General features: G+C 40.6%; 1 long non-coding RNA gene across 1 annotated transcript in view; it reads right to left on the reverse strand.

Moving 5' to 3' along the window:
• Nucleotides 1–204: 204 nt before the first annotated feature.
• Nucleotides 205–24979, reverse strand: part of LOC307223774 — a 54696-nt gene continuing 29921 nt past the window's right edge. Inside the window, exon 3 of the long non-coding RNA XR_013842267.1 lies at nucleotides 205–375. This is a non-coding gene — a long non-coding RNA (uncharacterized lncRNA). The remainder of the gene's footprint in view (nucleotides 376–24979) is intronic.

Raw genomic sequence — 24979 nt, forward strand, 5'->3', positions numbered from 1 at the left:
TTCTATATGGTTTTGTAATAACAGCCACATTTTTGGCTTCAGGCTTGCGGTATTTATGCATTGTATGATAATACAATCTGACAATAAAACAGTGTTGTAGCCCAGCAGGGATGATAACTCTGGAATTACAGCTACTGTCTCGAAATGGCATAATTCATGGAGGAGGGGGACCACTTTGAAGACATATTTGCAACGGAGGCGTCATTGTTAAAGTAGGTTTATGAGATTTTTATATATATATAAAATACTTCTCTGCCTCTTTCTTTCAGGAGAATCTGCTCTCTTTTTTTCTCTTTCCATAACTGCATTGTCAGAAGAAAGACAGCAATTGTCGCTTCTCCATTTTTCATACCTGGCTGGCTGGCATAATTGTAGCTGAAAAGGAGAATGAAGTTTGAAAAAGAAGAAGAAAAACTAGTATAGTCAAACGATCAGCAGTTTGATATTGTCTTATTTGAAGGGTGCTTGCTTTTCAGTAGAAATAATCTCTTGGCAAACTACCTAAATAAAACTTCAGAAATGTAGCAAAGCGTCTTGTGCTACTTTAAAGACTAAGGACAAATTCAACATAGTGCTAAAGTTATTGCTGCATGAGTGCAAGCATTTCTGTGATAGAACAATCTCCCTTTCCTCATCTGAATGCTCTTCTGGTGTTATCCTCAACACCACCCAAACTGATTTGAGGGGCCCAGGGGCACACAGGAGGAGAAGAGGGGGTGAAAACCCAATTGCACTAGTTGAACCCAGTCCTAACCTATTTATTATGGCATAACCTTCCTTTGAGCACTGTCCTTTTCATCAGATGTATAATGTGTTGTTCTCGTATATATACAAATGGTGTATGTGTGTGTGAGAGAGAGCTCTCAGGTCAGAGGGAAATGAAGTGTAGAAAGTACATACAGTGATATCATCATCATCAATGCTTTTTTCTAAAAAAATGTTTAGGGGTACTCTCATTTTGACTCAAGAAAATCACTATTTTATAGTTCAAATTGGGAAAAATAAATACAGTAAATGGGCAAAAGTAGAAAGATTCACGAAATGTTTAGGGTATGTGTACCCCTGCGTCCCCCCAGAAAAAAAGCACTGATGATGATGATGCTAATGATGATGATGATGATAATGATAATAGTAGTAGTAGTAGTAGTAATAATAATGATAAAGTTATTAATGATAATAATATAGTTATTTATACCCCACCCAGCTGGCTGTACCTCCCCAGCCACTCTGGGCGGCTCCCAACAGAATATTAAAAACACAATTCCAACATATCATTCTAACACTTCTTGCATTAGCACAGATATCCTGCCATTGGTAAGCCAAATAAAAAATACAGTGGTACCTCAGGTTACATACGCTTCAGGTTACAGACTCCGCTACCCCAGAAATAGTACCTTGGGTTAAGAACTTTGCTTCAGGATGAGAACAGAAATCGTGCTCCGGCAGTGTGGTAGCAGCAGGAGGCCCCATTAGCTAAAGTGGTGCTTCAGATTAAGAACAGTTTCAGGTTAAGAATGGACCTCTGGAACAAATTAAGTACTTAACCTGAGGTACCACTGCAATATGTAATGTGCCACCCCAGATTCCTTTGAGAGGAAGGGTGGGATACAAATTTAATGAATTATTCATCGTCATCGTCATCCTGAAACTTTGTTCAGCCCACTAGAGATCCTCTTGATGTATTGTTATTCAATGGATTTATGGTGCATGCAGTTTCCCATTGAATTTCCTAGGTCTGGAAATGTATAGCAAGTCTTCACTTTTATGTAAAGCTGCTTTACCTTACATATCTCCAGTGACCCCCTTGTTTAATGGTACTTTTTTATAGTGTGGCAGAACTCAATTATATGTTGTCATGAGAGAGCAAGCAGGGACTTGCACTCCTAATGACAATGTGGCATCTAATGTCACACAAGTAGAACAGGGTAGTATATCTTTCCTCCAGTAGCTTTTGAAGAAGCCATACAAACAGTTATTCCCAAGCTGTTTGCCAAGTCACACTTGAATGCTGTAAGATGAGTTGAAGTGTGCCCTGGAGAATGAAGTCATATTACTGAACACATACTGTATTACAGGAGGAGCCAATGTGCTGCTCTACAGACATTATTGGGCTACAATTCCCCATCACCCCTGACTATTGGCCATGCAGGCTGGAGCTGATGGGAGTCCAACAATGGTTGAAGGACCCCAAATTGGTTGGCCTTGCTCTATTCTATGACTGCAGTCTCTGAGCTGCACTGAGCTTTATTTTCTTTCCCAGTATATGAACCATGGCATCCTCCTGAGAGGGGATGCTGTAGGATCCCCTGAGCCTGCCAGATACCTGGGAAACTCAGAAGCATCCCTTTGATGAAGTTTGCAAGCTTTGGGTGTCTTGTAGTTAAGACAGAAAAGGCAAGATATAATAAAAGAATGTACAATTACAAAACATGCAGTCAAAAAGTAGGGTGGCAAAATTCCACAGTGGTGTACAAATCAATAAAAGCATGCAATATATAAGCAGCAGAAAATTCAAATTCAAAACCTGCTTGATAAAAAGAAAAGAAAAGTATTAGGGTGATCCTGATCCATGTATATAAGGTTCACATTGGTGTGGATGTGCATTGATGCATATGTAGGTTCCCTTCTCATGCTCCTCAAACATACAGCAAGGTCAGTGCCTGCATTGACAATGAGGTGATGTGGAAGTTTCAGCAGCTCTGTGGTGCTATATCAGAAAGTGACCCATTCACACATGCAAACCATTACTTTGCATTATAATTACTGAATAGTGAGCCTTTACAAACCATCCCCAGGAATACAGTAAATCAGCTGTCAAAACATTTAGGGATGTATGTGTTTGTGTGAACCAGTCCCCTAGTCCCCTTCTAAAGGCGTAAGGCAGAGTCAAGTTAGGAATGACTGTTTGTTCAATATATATTGTGGCCAAAAACAAATAGCCATTAGCAAATGGGACAGTTTTTGACTTGTAGCCATGAAAACACCTTTGGCTATCACCGAAAATTTCATTCCTCACGCAGATTACTATCTAGAAAGAGCAGGGGATGAAGTACAATAACGATAACATTGTACCAATTTATAATGTTTATCAAATAAGTATTGAGTTTTCCTTCCAAATGCTGGGATTGATTTTTAACCTCCTCCCCTTTCCACTTTTACAGCTAGGGCAACTATAAATAAGTTGCAGGAAAATTACTTCTCCACTGTTTCACAATGCTTTTCTTATCTAACAGGCACAGCTGTCACAAACCTAAATGCTTTTATTTACAATATCTATTGCTGAAAAATGGTAGAGACGGTGTCCTTTAATCAAGGGAGTTAGCATTATCAAAAGTACTTTATGAATTTTAACTAACTTGCCAATTTGGAACTTATTACAGTGCCCTGTGCCTGTTTATCTTATCCAACTCAAAATATTTCATCTTTCCCCCCTTTCTTGGCATAGTAGTTTTCTGGTGGCTGTATCAGGACTAAGCAACTGAAGTGTTAAGTCTCTCATTTCTGTCTATATTAAAGGTCAACTTCTATCTCTGGTTCTTCACCTTTAACAAAAACTGGACCAGGGAAAGCCAAAATGAAGTGTAAAGTGGTGCTAAGTAAATATGCTCTGTGAAGCCCACAGCTGTACAGGGTTTGGAAGAACTAAAAAGGAAAAAGTCATTCCGAAAAGAAGCAGCAAAAATTACCTTTCGCAATTTGTCTTCCTTATTGATATTTGCATTGAATCCAGATAAAGCCTGACACCAGTGAAGTTCATTCAGTTTATGATTATTATAAGTAAATTTGCTCTGCAATGTCTGGTTCACGCATAGTGTGATCTAGAACAAGGGAAATGCTTTTTAAGTCCCATTGATTTCAGTGTGAGAGATGTTTCTTTCAAGTTTAGTTTCAGTGCTAGGAAGGGCTCTATGGGCACCAGGAAAGGGAATGTGACAACTCCTGGTGACATGCAATTATTCTGCGGTATAAAAATGGCAACCACAAAAAGGCTCTTCAAGTACACTGACCGCAATGCAGCACAGAGTTCAGAATGACTAAATCTATTGAAATAAATAGGTCTGCACATGCCTAACTTTGTGTTGATTGATTCCACTGCTTTTTTGCAGTTGAATATTAAATGTATCCAAAAGAGCAAGTGAGCGCACACACACACACACACAAAATGGCTATCCCATCCCATTGATTGCTATAGGTTTCATTCTATTGTAGCCAATGGAATAGGTGTGGGTGGGTGTGGGAGAGAGAGAGAGAGAGAGAGAGAGAGAGAGAGAGAGAGAGAAAGAGAGAGAAAGAAAGAAAGAGAAAGAGGTCCACGAGTTTCTTCTCTTTACAAAAATGCCCATGAGCCAAAAAGAGATTGGCAAACCCAGATTTGTGTATCTAGTACCCAGGCCTACATAATCCTTTATAACAAAGTTCACTACATGGATAGAACTAGTGTGTCTGTCAGAAAGACCGAGGATAAATGCAAGTTCTGTCATGCTGGCTCTGTGATGGCTCCAATTCCAACATCTCTGAACCTTCAGGTTCCTTTAATGGTAATGTTTTCAAATGCTCTGTGAACATCATTATTCTATCTCTTGTTATAGTTCAGTACCAGGGCAATATTTTCTAGTGTCCAGGCCATCAGATTTCCTCCCCCCATGTTCTTGCGAATTCATGAGAGTGGCCACACCTTACAAATTGGATGGGGTACTATTCTCTGATGGCTATGCCATCAAATTCCATTATCTGTCCAAATCCATTACCCTGCTTCCTGTATGTGGAGGGAGACAGTTGAATGGCACTGTGACAAAAAGCCTGAAAGGCAGGATTTTAAAAAGGGATTTCCTGATTCATAGTCCTTGATTCTATCCTACACAAAATAATCACTTGTATATGGTACCCATGGGCATATCAGCTTAAACAAAACAGATGACATACTATAGGTAGATTCCATCAGTAGTCTTTACAAATGAGATTTTAAAAGCAAGTAAAAAAATACAGGGTTGTATCCAATGGTGTCCATGCACAGGACCCTCTAGAGCAGATTTGGGTCCACAAAAGCGGGTCTTCCTGTTAATAACGGGGGGGGGGGGGAACCGGCTGTGTATATTTATTCTCATACCTATCCTGCCTTCTCTCGCATCATAGAACTCAGGTTTCGTGTACACATGTCTCCAAAGTGATATCCCATCCAGGCAGTTAACCAGACTCAGACCTGCTTAGATTCAGCAAGGTGATGGCCCCATGTGCCTTCAGGCCACTCACTGGTGTGAAAGTTAGATTATCCATCTGTAGATGTGAAAATGTATTAGCTACTGGTAATAGAAAGGGATTTGGAATGGTAAAAGAATCGCCAGCTAAAAACAAAAAATTCTTGCTACATTTGGGAAGCATACATGGTGCAAATGCTCTGACAGAAGCACTGATGTTTCAGCATGCTAACCTGCACACTACCTCACCCCTCTGCTTCCCAGTATTCAACAGTGACCCACCTGCCAGGAAGCTAGAATAATGGCTTTCCCCAACCCAACAAGCCACTTCTGATGAGGCTAATTTTAGGAGGAAAAAATATAATCCCTGTGACCCACACATGTGGGGTAAAAAAACAAAAGAATTGGCTGGGTACCTGGGTTCAAACTATGGGGCTAAGCTCACTCTCCAGCAGGAGAGAGCCACCAGTAACAGAGTTTAAACTCAAAAAAGTCAAGCAGCAGTATAGTGTTAGGTATATAAGTTGTTGGAACCCTTTATCCCATTTAGTCCACTTGCAAACAGTACTCCTCTTTCTACCTCTCTTGCAATGATCTGACCTCCCACTGTTAAGTAAGTTTAAAATGCTTTACTTACAAAATGTTACAAAGGTCAAATAGATGCATTTATCCAAGCAGTAGCAAGGAGAACACAGGCATTTTCATAGAAAATACAGAAAGATAGCTTCAAACATGTGCTCTAAGTTTTGAGTTTTCTTAGGCACACCTTCCTTGGTCAGTTATATGTCACAAAGAGAGTGAGAAAGAGAATGCTTCACTTCCTCCCCCATCAGAGAAGAAGGAGCACAACCAAGGTAAGTCTAGGGATGTAACTCTGTGGTTTTAACCCCTCATGCACTAACTAGGAATCTCACACAGTTATGTTTGACTACTTTTCCCCACAAGTACAACAAACAGTAGACCCATGTCGCATTTCTCATTCTCTATGGCTATGTGAGTTCACCTTTCCCCCTGACCTGATGCCATTACTGCGCATGTTTTTGTGTCCTGCTCATAGTATTGGTTGCTGCTTACAGGGGTGGGGGTGTACTCAATTTAATGTCACCAGGATCTGAGGTACAGTGAACTCACAGCTACAGAGAGGAAGGGGGAAATCAATATGAGGCTGCTTTTCTGCAGCACCAGGCAAATAGTTTTGTAATGTCTTGCTCTGCTCTCAGCTTTTGAAAGAATGAGATTATACATTTTTAAAAGAATGAGTTTATTTGACCAATTAAAGTTTTATGAATTATCATAAGAATTTGTGATCCTTCTCAATGTTCCATTTATTGCTCCCTTAACATGAAAGAAGCATGTGTGTGTTTGTGTGTGTGTGAGAGAGAGAGAGAATGCAAGTGCTACAGACTCCTATCATAATTCATACTGCAGATCAAGCATTCAGAACTCACCTGAAAAAAACATGAAATAGAAAATGGCACATCGTTAAACCGTTCTCATAACAAAATCTCTCAAGAGCTTGCAGGAAACATCACATTAAAAAAGGAATGCTCCTACACTCTCATTTAACCCGCCTCCTAGTAATTCAATACCACAACATGTTGGGCAGAAATGATCACAGGACTTTATTTACAATACCTAATGCATAGCCAGGGTGGTGGTAAGCAATAATTCTGCAGAATGCACTTGACTTGCAGGAAAACCACCATAGCAATTATAGGAAAGCGGCCTTTTCATAAAGGAGGATTGCATCTCACTGAAAAGCTGGGCCTCCTACACAGTGCACAATGGATACATTTCATTTCATCCATATTGTAACACGACAGTTCCGCAGATGTAATGGAGATAAAAACATACACAAATCCATCATTTAACCTACTTATGCTAGAGATTTCCAAAGGCCTGATTTCCAAAGTCAGTGCAATTGTCACCTGAGCAAAAAAGAATTAAATATAAAATCTTCTCAGCCAGTGTAATTCTCAGTTGGAATTGCCATACCATTGTTACTGGACCATTAAGCAGCTCCAGTGCAGTGTGGTGTGCTACCCAGGCCCAAAGGAGTTGGTAGAACTGATGCTTTCTGCAACTTTTTTGCAAAGCATTCGGAGGATAATATTGCTTGCATCTGCTGAGACCTTGACTCCACTGTTACAGCAGATGAATTTTGAGAGGTGTCCAGAACACTGTGTAAAACTGTTGTGCTGGATGAATTTCAGTAAGCAGGGCCTCAGTATATGGACAAGATGCTTGGATTGGCCCATGCACCTGCCTGTGTCCTTGCTCTCTGGCTGGGCCAGGGAGGTAATTGATGCCTCCTTGTAAGAAGGCGTGGTTCCTGCCTGCTTGAAGGAGGCAGTGGAAAAACTACTCCTCAAGAAAAGCTTACTGGAGAGTTGTCAATCTCCCCTTCTTGGGAAAAGTTCTGGAGTGAATGGTTACAGACCAAATCCAGGCGTTCTTGGAGGAAACTGATTTTCTCAATTCAAATCAGGGTTTAGGCCTGGTTTTAGCACAGAAACTGCTTTGTTGGGAGGGAAACAGGAGAAATGTGTCCCTGTTAATCAGTGCTTTTGTTGGAGGGGACATAGGGGTACGCATACCCCTAAATATCTTGTGAATCTAAGTTTGGCCTCACTGAGGGGCAGTATCTCAATATGAGTAGGAAAATGAGAGTATCCCTAAACTTTTTTTTTTTTTTTGAAAAAATGTTTTGACCTCTCATTGGCTTTTAATACCATGGTATCCTGTTGTCTGAGTTAGGGATGGGTGGCCCTGCTTTGCGGTGGTTCTGCTTAAACTGGGATGGTTGTTTTCAGAGGCTGATGGTTGGAGGGTGTTCTTCATCCCCATGCAGCCTTCAGTGTGCACTTCCTCAGAGTTAAATTTTACTCCCCATGCTGTTTAACATCTACATGAAATTGCTGAGTAGGGTCATCCAGAGTTTTGGAGCACATTGTCAGTAATATGCTGGTGCCACATAGCTCTAGTTCTCCTTTACATCTGCAGGTGTGGCAGTGGATGTGCTGGACCAAAGTACTGCTTCAGTAATGACTGGATGAGAGCCAATAAATTGAAGCTCAAGCCAGATAAGACTGAAGCACTATCCCTACACCAGATGAATGGGAGGTGGCCTATCTGGACAGGGGTAGCATAACTTCTGTTGTCTGTACTCTGGTAACCTCTAGGTTAGATTACAGCAATACATTAAATGTGGTGCTATTTCTGAAGATGGTTTGGAAACTTCAGCTGGTGCAAAATTCAGTGGCCAGGTTGCCACTGGGGCAGGACAGTTTGAGCATATAATGCCAATGCTGGCCCCACTGCACTGGCTGCCAAATAAAAGTGCTGGTTTTGACCTATAAAGACATAAAGGCTCAGGACTACAATACCTCAAGGAAGGACCACCTCTCCCCTTATGAAGTGCTCCAAGCCCTGCAATCATAATCAGAGGTACAAGAGGTCCGGAGGGCGCCAACATGGGAACAGACCTTTTCTGTGGTGGCTCCCCATTTGTGGAATGCTTTCCCTAGGGAGACTTGCTTCGCACCATCATTATCTATCTTGAGATGCCAAGCCTTTAACTATCTGTGGCCTTTTAGAAGTTGATGAGGTGTTTTTAATGTATTTCTTTCCCCCCTTCTTTTTAATGTATCTCTGTGTGGGTTTTTTTTGCCTGTTCTGTCTTATATTTGTTATTTATATGCCACCCTTCTGACTGGGTTGCCCCAGCCACTATGGGCAGCTTCCAACAAAATATTAAGAACACAATAAAACACCAAACATAAAAAACTTCCCTATACAGGGCTTCCTTCAGATGTCTTCTTACAGTCAAATAGTTGTTTATTTCCTTGATATCTAATGGGATGTCTGCTTGTTTGTAACAACAACAACAACAACAAAAATTTTATTTTTTGTACTCTGCCCATCTGACTGGTTTGTCTGGACAGCGTTGGGTCACTTTAGGTTGCCCTGGGCAAGATGAAGCAACTAACAAGTTTAATCAACAACAACAACTTATTCACCCTATGGACACAAGCACTTCAGTCTACTCCATTTAAAGCACAGTGAGAGGGTGGCAATAGATGGTCATAGTAGATACTGGACATTTTCTAATGAGCAGGAATAATTTTATGAGCCATCCCTCAGTTGGGGAATCATGTTCTCTGCTATCAAATTGGATGGGCTGGCTTCCATTCCAGAAACAGCAGTAAATGTTGTTCATTAATGTGCTGTAATGCATTTTCATTCAATTAGTCAGTGTTAATTGATATTTTGTTGGTAAGCATTGTTGTCTTTACAAGGTACTGGGAGAGTTCCACCAGCGTATTTGTCATGGTGGAGGTGTACCTGCTGTTACGCTGGCATAGCTTGCTTCTGTCAGATCCTAAATCCCTCAAGTCATTGCAGGAAGGGTGCCTAATGGACACATTCCCTTCCAGGGGCAACATGCCAATAGTGGGCGAGACCAGAGGCAAACATAGGCAGGGCAACAAATATAAATATTACCTTTGTACAGTAGGCTAGCTTCTTCATACTCATACTTCCACCTCTGTGCACCATCCAGAGAAGCAAGAGGCATTATCAGATTTGAAGGACACATTTCAGTAATGCAAAAGCACATGAGGATGTTGTGCAGTTCTGGAGAGGGGTGTGGCCTGGGGAGAGTCCCAAGGGCCAGATAGAAAGGCCTAGGGGCCACATTTGTCCACTGTGCTTCAGGTTCCCCATTATAGAATAGCACCTTAAACTAGAATACCATATTTCAAAAAGTAAAAACTAAAACTGGGACACCCCAAAAATTGTCGAGCTTTTTTTAAAAAAACAAAAAATCGTGACAAAGTGCCACCTTTTGGAATTTCCCCCCAGACGTCAGTTCCGCCTTTGAAATTCTGGTAATGTCCAGGGAAATCTGGATGTATGGAAGCCCTACCTTAAACGATCAGACTGCTAGTCACACAACCAGAAGCCGCTGCATTCCTCTCCAGCCCTCAGCCTCTATCAATTAAAAGCATATCAATTAAACTGAATCAAATGTGTCTTTTTCTCTCTTTGCATTTAAATTCTCACCTTTTGCTCCCAGCATTGCTTCTTTATCTGTTGTTATGGCTTCTTTTTCCATTTGTTTAAAATAACATAGGGCTCATTGCAACATGATAAAGAAAACAGAAAGGAAAGAATCCATTCAACAGCTGAAAGCAATCTCTAAAAATTCAAAACAGGTAGCTGCCAAAATGCAAAGCTGTGACTCTCTAAAGATGCAAGTTTAGTCTGTCTTCTTTGTTCATCTTGCTGATGTTGTATGTTGGGAAGATTTGTCTGTGATTAGCCCAACTAGGAGGCTCTTGTGGGGCTTTTCTTTTCTTTTTCTTTCTTTTTTTAAATCTACTACATACACACCAAAGCAGAAGGATGGGCATATGTACTACAGATGTGTGCAGTATCTATGTCAGGATTGAGAAATCCATGGCCCTCCAGATTTCTTACTATTGACTATGCTGGCTGGGGCTGACAAGAGTTGCAGTTCAACAACCTCTGGAAAGGCAGTGGTTTGGGGCCAAGGAGAGATAAAGATGTATCTCATCTCCATAAATAAACTTTAACTCCCTCTTGCTATTCTGAATGAGGAGAATTCAAAGCCAATGTTTTGCGCCAAAATAGGCCCTTGGTGCAGCACAACAGGCCCATTAGAATGTTTGAGGCACACAAATATTTTTACAGATTCAAACCTCTTTGTCACTGTTGTATGAAGAAAAGTGCTATGTAAGCTTGGTGGCTAATGAATATAAATGTCTGTGTGAGCCAATCAGATAACAACAACACCAGACATGTATGAGTTGTTGTTCTTGTTGTTATATTTACATCCCACCTTTCCTCCAAAGATCTCATCTTCCCCTCTTGGCAGTATCCTTGCAAGAACCCTGTGAGGTGGGTTAGGCTGAAAGTTCGTGACTTACACAATATCACCCAGGGAGCCTCATAGCTGAATGGAGACTGGAACTCTGGTCTCTCAGATCCCTAGTCTGTTTTGATGTGCAAAACTCTATGGAAAGCTGAGCCAAGCTGTCAGCTGTGGAATGGAAATAGGATCTGAAGATACTAAAATCTCAAAAGGAGCCTCCATCTATCCCCATTCTTCACATAGAGGATGGCACCAGACTCTAGCACTGGATTTATTGCTGATTTCATTTATTGCTTCAGGAACAATCTTTATATCATATCTAAATTTATTTCATATTTATGTATTTAATTTTGTTTTATTATTATTTCTTACAAAAGTCCATGTTCTGTGTACAAGGCTTCCATAAAACTCACGATGCGTTTAAAGTATAGATTCAATCAAAGAAGTATTAAGAGTTTTCTTAAGCTTTCAAATCAGCCTGCCCCACTGGCACCTGAATGTGCAAGGAAGTTTTCTACATAACATGTTTATTAGCCATGCCAAGAGACTGCTGGCATTTGGCCAAAGCCAAAGAAAAGGTGGGCAGGTGTCATAAATGCCAAGAATAACCAGCAAACAGCATTAGGAGACACTGACGAACCTCAGTTTTAGGGCAGAACAATAGCAGAAAGTCACTTTGTTTCAATATAAAGCAAAGCGGATGGAAACAAGACCTTGAAGCACTAAAGATCCATATTCAGGAACTTTGTAAGATATTTCCACATGCCTTAATATTTGAAACAATACATTTCAGAATTCTCTCTAATGCTCCTCTTAAGCCAGGCCCTACTCAGGATACAGATGGCACATCATTACAGCCAACTGCTAACAAGATTTCTATATTTTATAGCTCTCAGTTTTATATTTTCTCTGTTTACAGCCCCATCTGTGAACTACTCCACTGGCACGGAAGCATTTAAGATAGGATGCGACCATCACTGACGCACCACAGCCTGGTATCCTCAGACAATGGAGGGAATAAAATTCACACAGAAGTGCAAATTAGTAGCAATAGCAGCACAACATTGTGGTGGCATCGAAAACTGGGTGTGGAGGGTGGGACTAGGAATTTGGAATCAGGACTGGAGATGGAACTAGGGATGACTGAAAGTCCATCTTACATACCACCAAGACAGCTGTCGTGGAACAACTCCTATTCACCTCATTCAGGAGTGGGGAACCTCAAGCCCAGGGTCAGATGCATCCCTCCAAGCATGTCTGTCTACCTGACCAACATTTTGGCCGGAATGTGTCCTTGTACTGTAATAAAACCCATTGCTTGTCTGGATAAAGAATGGACAGAAGAGTGTGTGTTTGTGGAACTCACTGTCTTGTGTGGATGGAATGTACTCTACAGTAGAAAGGTAAATGCTGCATTCATGTTCTGGAAACCCTCTGTCAGGCTTCAGGAAATCCAGTCGCTCCCACTGTGGCAGCCAAGAAGCAGATAAACAAGAAGAGTTCTTACCAAGTCTTTTATTCAATATTCACAGAGAGGCGTAGAAATGCCATCACTCTTGAATAATGGCGTTGCTCAGAGTAAAGTCCCACCCCCCCGTCTCTCCTATTATACGGCATTCCTGCATCAGCTGATCTGTGCTTTCTGCCTCTGAGCTGTCTGTTCTACTACTCTCAATGCACACTGGGTCCTGGGAAAAGGGGGGGGGTGAGGAATGCTTTCTGAAGACACTGAGTCTGTCAGCTGTCTCCCACCCCCCGTGCTTATTCTTCCTGCTGCTCCTCTCCCAATATTTCCCAGCTTCTCCCCTCTGCAGCCTCTGTACTATGACCTTCTGCAAACCACTGTTGTAAATCTATACTGTCCTCCTCTTCTTGGGAAGGTTCAGGAGTGGGGATGGTCCCCACCATTCCTCCTCAGTCCAGTCCCTGACACCCTCCCTCCTTGCTCCACCCAACAATGGAAAGTAGCACCAAGAAGGCTATCCTTGAGGGAAAGATTTTCACTTGGCATCACAAGGACAAATAGGGCACCAGGCAAAACCATTGTTTAATAAGCAAACTTAATTGCCAAGGATGAGAGATAATAATTTATTATTATTATTATTATTATTATTATCATCATCATCATCATCATCATTATTATTATTATTATTACCCTGCCCATCTGGCTGGGTTTCCCCAGCCACTCTAGGTGGCTCCCAATAGAATATTAAAAACACGATAAAACACTAGAAACTTCCCAAAACAGGGCTGCCTTCAGATGTTTTCTAAACGTCAGGTAGTTGTTTATTTCCTTGACATTTGATGGGAGGGCGTTCCACAGGGCGGTTGCCACTAATGTCTTTCTGAGACCCATTTGCATGTGTGTTGTGGCTGCTGAGGTTGGTGGCAGAATGCCAGGCCCTGCAACTGCTTCCCACCCGGGAAAGGTGCAAGCAACCATTTCTGGCTCAAAACTCACACACTCCAGCTCCTTGTTCCTCTACAAGAAAGTATTGTGTGTATAGTTTTATAACATGGCTTACGATTGTTAGGGAATTAGGCAAATATTCCACATCATTTTATGAAAACAAATGGAAGAATTTGATTTTATATCCTTGTGTCAGGCACCTAGCCCTCACAATAAGTCTGAGCAGAAATAAAATAGAAGCTTAGCCATTTTCCTGCTGTTGTCAATATGTCAGACACTTAAATGGGTGATTTACCCATTATTTCTATTCGTTCTATTTCCACATACACTATTCTTATCTTGCAATGGAAAGATAGAATGGAAAGATAGGGTTATTGCTGCTAAATCGACATGAAAGAACTAATTTAAGCTATGTATGGGAAGAAAAATGTCTTTAGCATATCTTGAAAAGCACCTTAAAGGTACTAAAAATATGACAATATGCACACTGGAATGTTCTGGATGGTCCAAATATATTGTTAAGATTCTAAATCATAGCACATAATATAAATTACAATCTTAACTCAATAATAGTGTGCCAATGGAACAGCTAGAATTCTTTTTCACCTTTGTAACAGTTATACTGTGTTACTGACTGAATATTTTCAGTGACGTTTTTCAATGGCAATTGTAAAAAAAAAGGCCACTTTGGCAGTTCAGCTTGTGTGGTTGTCTAATAAGTACTCAGTTTTTCATTGGGATGACCAGAAATTAGGTTCTGGTCCAGCTAAAAATAAAAGATGGGTTAAAAATTTAAGCTCCTTTTTATCTATAGATAGGGCAGTCACAAAACTGCATCATAATGAGCAGTCTAGGCAGCCAGTAGCAAGATGCATGTAGGGACCATAGTTTCTCAAATCCTGACACACAAGCTTCCAAACAGACCTTTCAACACAAACCAGAGCTTTTCAAACTGATGTTTTAATGTGTTTTTAATCTCCTGTTGGAAGCCGCCCAGAGTGGCTGGGGAAATCAGATGGGCAGGGTATAAGTAATAAATTATTATTATTATTATTATTATTATTAGTCTCGCGACACGTTAGTGTGTCGGCTGCATTGTGTAGGTGTGTCACACAAATGCTCCCCACGATCCTCCTGGGGCTGGAAAGGGGTTAGTTGAACCTCAGAGTGGCTGAGCAGACTCAGCTAGATGGACGAGGTATAAATAATAAATAATAAATAATAAATATTATTATTATTATTATTATTATTATTATTATTATTATTATTTTAGTAATTACTGTGTCTCGAAGTGATGCATGTCTAAAAAGTGTGTCACCACAATATAGACTTAAACCTCTGGGAGAAACTTTGGAAAAATGATTTGAATTTTACTGCATGCTACACATTGAAAGAGAATTATATGAAAAGGATTCACATGTGGCATTTAACTTTGAGTAGGTTGGCTAAGATGTATAGAGCAGAATCAGATATGTGTTGGAAATGTAAAGAAATGGAGTAAACATTTTTTTCATATGTGGTGGATGTGTGACAAGGTAAAAGAATATTGGGAAATGAACTACAATGAGTTGGAAAAATGTTTAAAATAACCTTCCCCAAAAGACTGGAGTCCTTCCTGTTGGGAATATTTCAGACAGAAATTCCTAGGTGTCAGAAAAAATTATTTATGTATGCAACAACGGCGGTTCGAGTTTTCTTAGCCGCCAAATAGAAAGTAATGGAGGTCCCAGGCAGGGAAGATTGGCAGCTTAAGATGTTTGAATATACAGAACTAGCAGGTTTAACACATAGAATAAGAGAGAAGAAGAACATGTATTCAAAGAAGAGTGGAAAATATTTATTAAGTATATGGAGAATAATTGTATACAGTTGAAAATGCTGGCAGCATTAAGATAAATTCAACAGTGTAGTTAATATTTGAGTAATGTAAAAGTGGAGAATCATTAAAATGGTTAAAGTAAAATATGCAGGAATGATAGAAAAGCAAAAAGGAACCATGGAAGGAGAAGAAGGGAAGTCATTGGATATATAATATTATGTAAAATATTTTATTTGAGATGCTAAATTGAAAATTCATACATATATATACAGAGAGAGAGCGCATGCATGTCACCAACATGAAAATTTAAGAAAGCCCTGACACAAACACTGAACATGTGGAGGAGAGGAGCAGGATCACACCTCTTTCTGCTCCACAGATTCATCTGAAGGTGTAAATTATAGATTTATTCAGATGAATACATAACAACTGGGGGAATTATATGAGGTCTTGCTCCTCTACACCCGCATTCAGGGATTTCTGTGTGAACAGTTTATTCAGAAGAAAAATGTAGTGCTTTGCGAGGTGGAGTCACTGTAGAAGCTGGGAGGACCTCATAATCCTGGATACTTTTTCATCTGCAGTCCTAAGTAATTCACCACAAGAGGGACTAAAGCACAGAGCTAGATAGTCCTGGTTCCTGTTTTCCCAGATGCGATCTACTGTCATAGTCTCTCCAACAGGTCAGTTAGTAGAGCATGAGACTCTTAATCTCAATGTTGTGGGACTGAACCTGATGTTGGGCAAAAGATTCCTTCATTTCGGAAGGTTAGACTAGATGACTCTTGTGGGCCTTTACAATTCTGTGATTCTAAGGCATTGCCTTAACTCATAAGGATATTTACTAAAGCAGTTGACTAAGCCAATCAGTTTGCTAAATCAATTAGTAAATGTCTGGTAGCATTTATAGGAATCTGAGCATGACAAGGCCGAAAGCTTTGCAAGTTTGTCTGCTTTCAGCTTCGATACCTCTCCTTTCGAGCAAATATTCAAGGCAGCTTACAAAACAATGATAAAAATGGGGAACTTATTAGTAAAACAACAGAACAATCTAAATAAGGCTAATGAGGGAAGGGAGGGGTCCTAAAAGGCAGTAGCAGCATAAATGAAAACTTTAAGATAGTACTTTGCAAAAGTTAACTTTCATAGTCATACTGGGGAGAAAGCTTAAAATTGAACATACTTTGGGTTGATCAAACTATTTTGTACATACACAAGTAAAAACACATAATGTTAAACTATCTCAACATGGTATTAATTACTAACCTATTTATATAAGGTGTCCCACCCCTGAAACCTGAATTCTGCTGCCATTGGAACATCTATTTTCTAATTTTGCTTTCTATGGGGAAGAAAAGAAGCTTGTAGTATGTCACTCTAATTACCCTAATTTAGCAACATAACTGTAACATAAATTTAACAGAAGGAAGAGGGAGGGAGAATGTTTTCTATGATCCAACTTGGCTGTCACCTCATAAGCAAACAATCTTGGCACTGGAAGCTGCAATATAAAATATGTGTGTTCATTGATGTAGGGGGACAACTTGTGGCTGCTTTTTTTGAAGATCTGCTAGATGTGTTTTATGTTTGAGATATTAACTGGTTTTTGCAAGCCTTCCTAGTATGTTGCTTCTGGGTCAAAATTCACAAAAAGTGAATTAATTATCAATATACTTCACACAATTCCCCCCTCCCTCTCATTGTTCATCAATTTACAGGGGAAATTACAAAAAAGGTTTTATGGATGCATAATCAGGACCAGCATTGAATAGAAAATCTTCCAGCTTTATCTTCTGTCTTGGAATGAAAAGGCAGTCAGAGTGGAAATGTGTGCTTGGGAAAGTGGTGCAGATCATGGGTGCTGGTCCTGTCATAACTTCAAATCATTGGTTATAATTTCTGCACAGGGGGACTACATACATTCTCCCCAAGATCTGAAGCCTTTGAATGCATGAGCTGTACTTTCCATTGTTGCAGGGTACTGATCACACAGGCCAAGCCTACACAACTACCCTACACAACCAAAAGACAATTACTGCCATTCACAGGGGTCAGTGTTATACATCCTTATATAGTTATACCTCGGGTTACAGACACTTCAGGTTGCGGTTTTTTTGGGTTGCAGACTGCCGAAACCCGAAAGTACCGGAACGAGTTACTTCCGGGTTTTGGTGGTCATGCATGTGCAGAAGCGCCGAATCGCAATCCGCACATGCACAGACGCAGGTTCCAAACACTGCGGGTTGTGAACGTGCATCCCACATGGATCATGTTTGCAACCTGAGTGTCCATTGTACCTTGGGACTTACACGAAAGTCTTGGGCCACTTCTTGGTATCCAGTTGTAAGGATCCTGTTCAGGCCCCCTAGACACCTTGCTTTCTCTGTGCTTTAAGTGTGTTTTCTTGTAACATGTAAGGTTAATAAATACGCATTGCCATAGACATTCTGAAGCAGGGCTGAGGGACCTTGGACCTGGGGGATAAATGAGTCATTCAAGGCCTCTCTGTCTCTCTAAAACATTATCCTTTCCAGGCTTCAGGCCTCACCAACCCTGATTAATACCTTCTGTGAGTGATTCTGCCTATCTGGAAAGTTTCCTTCAACTGTAGTTATGCCTCACATTTGCCTGGATAGAGGATGAAAGTGTGTGTGTGTGTGTGTGTTGAAACATCTGACTTTTTCTTCTGACAGACCACTGTCATGTGGACTCTGGAAGTCTGCCCATGAAAGGGTGTGGCCCTTGAATTGAAAAAGATACACTACACATCTATGAAGAATCAGTGCCACATTTGCCACTGCAATGCAAAAAAGTAAATCTATTACAGCCCTCTGTTTTGACCCTGTGGTGACCAAAACGCCAGGCTGTTGTGAGAAAATGAAATCAGTGTGGAAGTGCTTAATGTAAGCTCTGCTGAACTTTTCAACTAACACAATTATATTTCTTCTGACCCATTTTACTCTATACTTACTCTCATATTGCTTTGTGACCTTTATTGTCATGCCAATTCATTGAAAATGGCAGCATGAAATGTGTTGGGCTGCTGCAGAAACTTCAGACCAAGCACATAACAGATTTCATCATTTTGTTCTTGTTTTCCTTTTTTTTTTTTAATAAAATTTTTTATTGGGTTTTTACATTTTATAAAGACACACACACATAAAAAGACAAAGACAACACATATACATTTTCATACCCTTACTTTCTTTACCCTCTTTCCCGGACTTCCCCCCACCCCCTCTTCATACATCCCAATTCCAATAATTAGTTCAGCAAGTTCTTGTCTATCATCTTAAACATACTGTTATTATTTTTAAAACTTAGCTCTTTTTAGTTGTCCACATTTAACTTATCCAATTCTCTTATAAACATTAAATCCTTTTTCTAAGGTCGACCTAACTTCCCTTCCATGAATTTCTCCCATTCTTATACTAATTATAGATCACAATAGCCAAATACAAAAATCATAAAATTTTGAAATTCAATTCTCCCCTCCCTCCCTACCCCGGTCTCCGTCCCTTCCCAAGCAAATGTCCACAAAAACAGTTCCTAGCCCGGACTCCTCACATCCGAGGCCCTCAACTCTCTGTTAGTCTCTCTCTGCCGATTTTGTTGGTAATCCTTTTTGCTGGTCCTCAGGTCTCGAAGGAGTTCTGTCACAGTCACAACAAATTTTCTTCCATCCGAAATATTTAGATGCAGTTGCTGCAAAAGGTCAGCTGCTCTCCCATACTCAAAAAGGAAGTCCCAATCATGTTTCTTTATTCTTTTAAATTCCAGTGTTCCAAGTACTCCAGGGACTTGTTTTCCAAAACAAATCTATATGGCATTGCTGTCATCCCAGTGCAATGAAAATGAAATCAGAGCTCGAGTGTTCAAAAGCTATAGAAATATAAGAAATAAGACAAGCATACCAGTGCATGAAAGGAAATGAGAGTGTTATGATTTATTATCCATATAAATTATAAATAAACAAAAGCAGCATTTGTAGTTTTTGTGATCAATGGTGCTCATGGCTGTCTTAGGTTCTGGGATATTATCCCAGTGTGGAAAAAGCTTCAATGTGCATATTGATGTATGTATGTAGAGCTACTCCATGCAAGGATTAAACCAAGTCCCCTCCTAGTATGGAGGATCTCTATGTGCTTTCAGCACTGTGTGCATGGAACCATTTCTCACACTATCTGCATGCATGGGCAATGGGGCAGCATTTCTGCTGTGGGTGTTGGGGACATGACCATAGCATGCACTGACTGCAGGTGGAAGGTTAGTATTCATGACCCCATGACCCCAACCTCTTTCCTTGTGTTAGAGATGGGGGTCATGTGAACCTCTGCCAATATCACTGATGATGTCATGACAATAGTATTGTTTCCATCAATGGTGATAGGAGTTGTCCAAAATAACTGATGAGCACATTGTTCGGGAAGGCTGATCTAGTCCACTCTGTTACAAGCAGCAGCAGCAGCAGCAGCAATAATAACAACAATTTTATTATTTATACACCACCCACCAGGCTAGGTTGCCCCAACTACTCACAATGGCCAGCAAGACACTGTTGGAAGCTTGCCATAAGGACAATGAAGGTATTGACCATCCCTTGCTGTTCAGCCCAGGGTTCTGGTGCTTGAAAGCATTACTCTTATTTCTTATTTTAATTAATCAATTTTGTTGTGCATTCTCTTGATTCAGCAAGTCCTAGGGCAGTGTTGGCCATCTTGGCCCTCCAGCTGTTTTGGGACTACAATCCCCATCATCCCTGGCCACTGGTCCTGTTAACTAGGAATGATGGGAGTTGTAGTCACAAAACAGCTGGAGGGACGAGTTTGGCCACCACTGTCCCAGGGCAATACATATTAAGCATGGATTGGAGCCTTGCAGCAATTCTAGAGAATTCTGCCACCATTGTTACATACCATGGGCTAGTAGTCTAGTAATCCATCTATAGTCCAGGGTCTAGAATCCTTTTCTAGACAATCAAATACTCTGTGTTGTTTTTGGAGTAGCTATTTGTGCCAATTTCTATAAAGAGATGTGGGAGATGACCGGAGGTGAATGCCTTGGTAATGAGAGTCAATCATAATAATGAAGTGAGGCAATCGGTGCAGGTTTGTGGTTTTGAGAGAGGCAAGTAGCTACAGCATCCTTGAACCACATTACTTGCGCCCATCACCAAATGACTTGCTCCTACCCAGAGGGTAAAGCGCCTTTTACATCAGGATGCGTGTTAAATGGAGCAAGAGGAAATCCAAATCTTTGAATTTGGCAAATTAAGCTAAACTGATGCTGTATTAAAAACTCATTTAAGTAATTTGTTATTTGAGAACAGAAAAAGTAGCTATTAGATAATCCTTATACTTTCTTTTCTCAGTCTGCAATTCACAGTGGACTAATTAATAAGCACAAAGATGTGAATTGCTCAGATTTAATAAAAGTCGGAACATTCTCATTGTTTCCAGAATAATGATTTGTGTGTGCCTTTGATGACTTGTTGTAACCTGGTTACCACATTCTTCAGAAAAATCTTCTGAACTTTGTGGATACTAATCCATATAATGACATTACTATTGGGAGACTTGTGACTGAAGATAATTTGCAGGGTTTTTTTCTGAGTAATTTGCTAATCACACATATTTTAAAATAGCTTTCCAGAACAGAATGACATGCTTCTTCTTCTTTCCTTTTAAGATGTTCTGTGATTTAAAATAATGGTTTAGGTTGGATTTTAATTTCCACACAATAGCAAATTGTCTAGTTAATAATATTCTTATGATCAGGGCTTTTTTTCTTTTAAAAAAAGTTTAGGGGTACTCTCATTCCATCTGAGCCTCAGGAAACATTGTGACAGGAAATGAGGCCGCCATCAGCGGTAGCAACAGAACTAACAGTTCACCATGCTAGAGAATAAATTATCTTTTTTAAAAAAATTCTCAGTTTCTTCTCCCGTTAGGTTCACAAAATGTTTAGGAGTATGTGTACCCCTTCATCCCCCCCCAGAAAAAAGCACTACTTATGATGCAGAAGAATGAGAGCCACAAAGCTACTTTGGATACAGGAGAGGCCATGTCTCAGTGTCAGTGACCATGCTCTGAATACTGTATAGAAGATTCAGTCTCTGGCATCTCCTTGTGGGGTGAGAAATACCCCTGTCTGAGACCCTAGACAAACACTGTTAATCACTGTAGAAAAAACTAAGCCAGTGGGGACCACATGAGGCAACTTCTTATGTACATTCAGTCTTCTATAATCTGGGGCTCTGCAGGTGCATTCGGACATGCATGTCCATCTCTGAATGATTGCTCAAATCTTGCACATGCATTAAGCCCTCAAATCCCAGATTCAATTGCATGCGTACACCCTGGGGGCTGCTTTGAATGCACAGTCCTGGCCAGATAATCAGTGATAGAAGTAACAACACTGCACACACAAAAGGCCAAAGAAATGAAAGTTTTGATTATTCAAGTTAATTGTCCCTGCCCCCGGTACTGTTCTAATTAGGTATCATTATACATATACTAAAGGAGACTTCCACACATGCAATCCTAGCTGGATGCAATGTTGTGCACATAATTCCCCTGACCAGTCTAATAGCTCTACCACCCCATAATGGCGTTCCACATGCTTAGCCCTATAAAGATATGTGATATCCTTCCAATCAGTTACTTGGGAGGTGTGTCATGACTAGATTCAGTCTCCTCATCACTTCCTTTCCCCACCAACATCTCCGTGGTATGGTTCTGTCTTCCCCTAAAGCAGGCATGGCCAAACTTGGCCCTCCAGCTGTTTTGGGACTACAATTCCCATCATCCCTGACCACTGGTCCTGTTAGCTAGGGATGATGGGAGTTGTAGTCCCAAAACAGCTGAAGGGCGAAGTTTGGCTATGCCTGCCCTAAAGTGTTGCCCACACATAGCCTAGCCGCTACAGTCACATGTTCTTGGACCACAACTTTGCATCATTATAGGGTTACCACCTTTGGTTGGGCAAAATATGGGACCGGTCAGGGAGGAATTGGGGGGCTAAAAATTACTTTACCTGGTGCAGAAATGTGTATTTAAAAACATTGCCACATTGGAAAAGAAACTATTGCGCCCCACATAAATCTCATTTTCTAAAATAGATGTCATAAATACAATCAGAGAGCTCTCCTCCTTCCATCAGGCCTACCCTCTGCCCGCACAGTTTTGAGGAGGAAGAAAAGGATGAGCTTGAATATGTGAAAAAGGGCATCTGTTTGAAGTCCAAACAGAAAAGGGAACATTTTTCTCCAAAAAAAAGAATGGTCACGTGGCAACCCTAATACATTGAACCCATGCTGTTGAGCACTGCAGTCACCATAGTTTGTCCACATAATGCCCTGAAAAGTGTATGGACAACATCGGATGACATGAGCTTTGTGTTCTAAATTTGTCTCTTATTTGCACTCTACAATTGTTCCAGAGTGTTGCAATTAAGCAAATGGTTTGAGCAACAATTAAGCAAATGGTTTGATATACCCAGCACCACATGGCTATGCTGACACTTAACAGTCTAGCTAAGCTGGTGAGGAGGTTTAGTCCATCAAAATCATCACGGCAGTTGTGCATTTTGAAGGCCTGTTTCCAGGCATCTGTTTGTTTGGCCTTAGAATCTCTGGCCAAAGCCATGCAAGCCCATGCGTGTAGCTAATGTGCCACATTGTATCATGTTTCTTTTAGATCTCTTTCCCCTGAACCCCATGTCTCAAGAGCACATCATATTTAATAGCTCAAATGCATGCAGGAGAGTAATACCAGATGACTTTCTTTTTATTTAAAGTTGAGGTTGCTGGGCAATTAGAGTGTTTTGCCTTCCCCTCCTTGCTCAGTTTTGATGGAGCCTGGTGACCCTGTGCTTGGCAATGTGTCGGATGGAGTGAACAGCCTATAACAAATTGAGAGGCACTCTCCCATCTGCTAGGCTCATAAACAAGCAGATAGAAAAGAATTCTTTCCACGCCTCCTCTGAGGAACCAGCTTGACCGTGACAGGAAGATGGGCAGTAACCAGAGCTATGAAATGCCAGTGGGGAGGTGGGATGAGAATTGACCATTTTCTACACACAACCATTGATTAAATGGCTGTGGCTGAAATGCTAAGAGTCCCAGGATGGCCAGCTGGACAGCTGTCATGTCTATGGGAGTATGGGAGGAATATTTTTTTCCATCATTGTTCTTAACAGCTATAGAATGGGAATGTGCCCAAGACATCATTTCCTAGCTTACATATCGGCCTGCTTCTGTGGGAGGCAGCATTCACTCATTATTATTTTTAGTAGTTCTGGATGCTCTGAGGATTAAAATGGTCCAAAAGCTCTGGGACTAAAGATAATTGAAGATAACTGAAGAAACGGAGTAATTTTCAGGCAGGGATGGGAGAAGATTGTGAAGTAATAAGTAGGATTTGGATGCTAAATCAGGTGGATATTTATCATTTGAAGTATGGGGGGGGGGGGAATCCAATTCATTGAATATATGGGCCTTCCTTATCCAAGCAATTGCCTGCTTGCAAATCCTCTCATTAGAATATGCCTTTTTATCAATTGGAGTCAACAGAGGTGGTGTTTGTCATTGTGTTCTATTTTCGTTTTTGGTTGTTGTTTTTTGCTACTACATGCATTTTTCTTATATATTTCTTTTCTCTTATTTTGGTACCACAAACAAATGTGGCTTTAGAAAGATTTCTCTAGGACAGGTATTAATCATGGCTTGGAAATGGCAGTGAGAAGCTGCTTGGCTGTTTCCCCGAGGAGAATTGAAGACAGAGATCATGTGTTGGCCAAATGACTATTTGACATCAACCACTGACTCACTTTGGAAAACAGTTGGGAAAATGCCAAAGGCTTTGGCTGCACTTGCCTGTTTCCAGTATGGGCTAAGATGATGCAAAGCAAATGTGGATGTCCTTTGAAAAATAAAGAGGTTTTTTTTTTGAGTGACTCATTTTGCAGCAAAGCTGAATAGATAGATGCTTGTGGCCTATTTTAATAATTTATTTGGAACTATTTTTGGGCTTGTAGCCTTTTTTTTTTTTTTTACTCCACAGATACGCCCACTGGAATGCAAGTTAAAGGTAATTAACATCATGACCCATTAAAAATGTACGTTGGTGCTAAATTAACTAAAGCACCGTGGTCACTTTGGCCTTCTCCTCCATCTTTGTGAATTACATGGGTCTTACTCCTGAGAGGACAGCTGGTGCTTTCAGTCTTCAGTTAACCATGGCAAATAATCAAGGCTTGAGGATCACTCTAGATCAAACAAACCCACAGTTTTCCCTCAGTATAAAGAGGTAATGAGAGGTCTAGGGAGCCTGGGAGGTTGCCTAGAACAAACCATACCATAGCCTCCAACTTTGAATTTAAACTACTGGTTGTCTCCTCCCATCAATCAGTTCTGAAGGAGAATTTAGGCAGATCAGCCATTCCAATTTGCCACAGAGTAATGTCTTCTCAGTAGTTTGACTCTGTGAGCCTCCTTTCATCTGTTCATGACTAGCCCACAACCAAAGGAGGCAAATGATCTCTGGGTGTTGTGAGAGGAAAAGCATTTGAGTTTTGGAAAGGGAAGAATGTTTGTTTTCCTAGAGTTCAACGGTTCCTTCCAACTCCACAACTCTATGATTTCTCTCAAAGAACAACTG

Source organism: Podarcis cretensis (assembly GCF_951804945.1).
Source record: "Podarcis cretensis genome assembly, chromosome: 9".
NCBI lineage: Eukaryota > Metazoa > Chordata > Lepidosauria > Squamata > Lacertidae > Podarcis > Podarcis cretensis.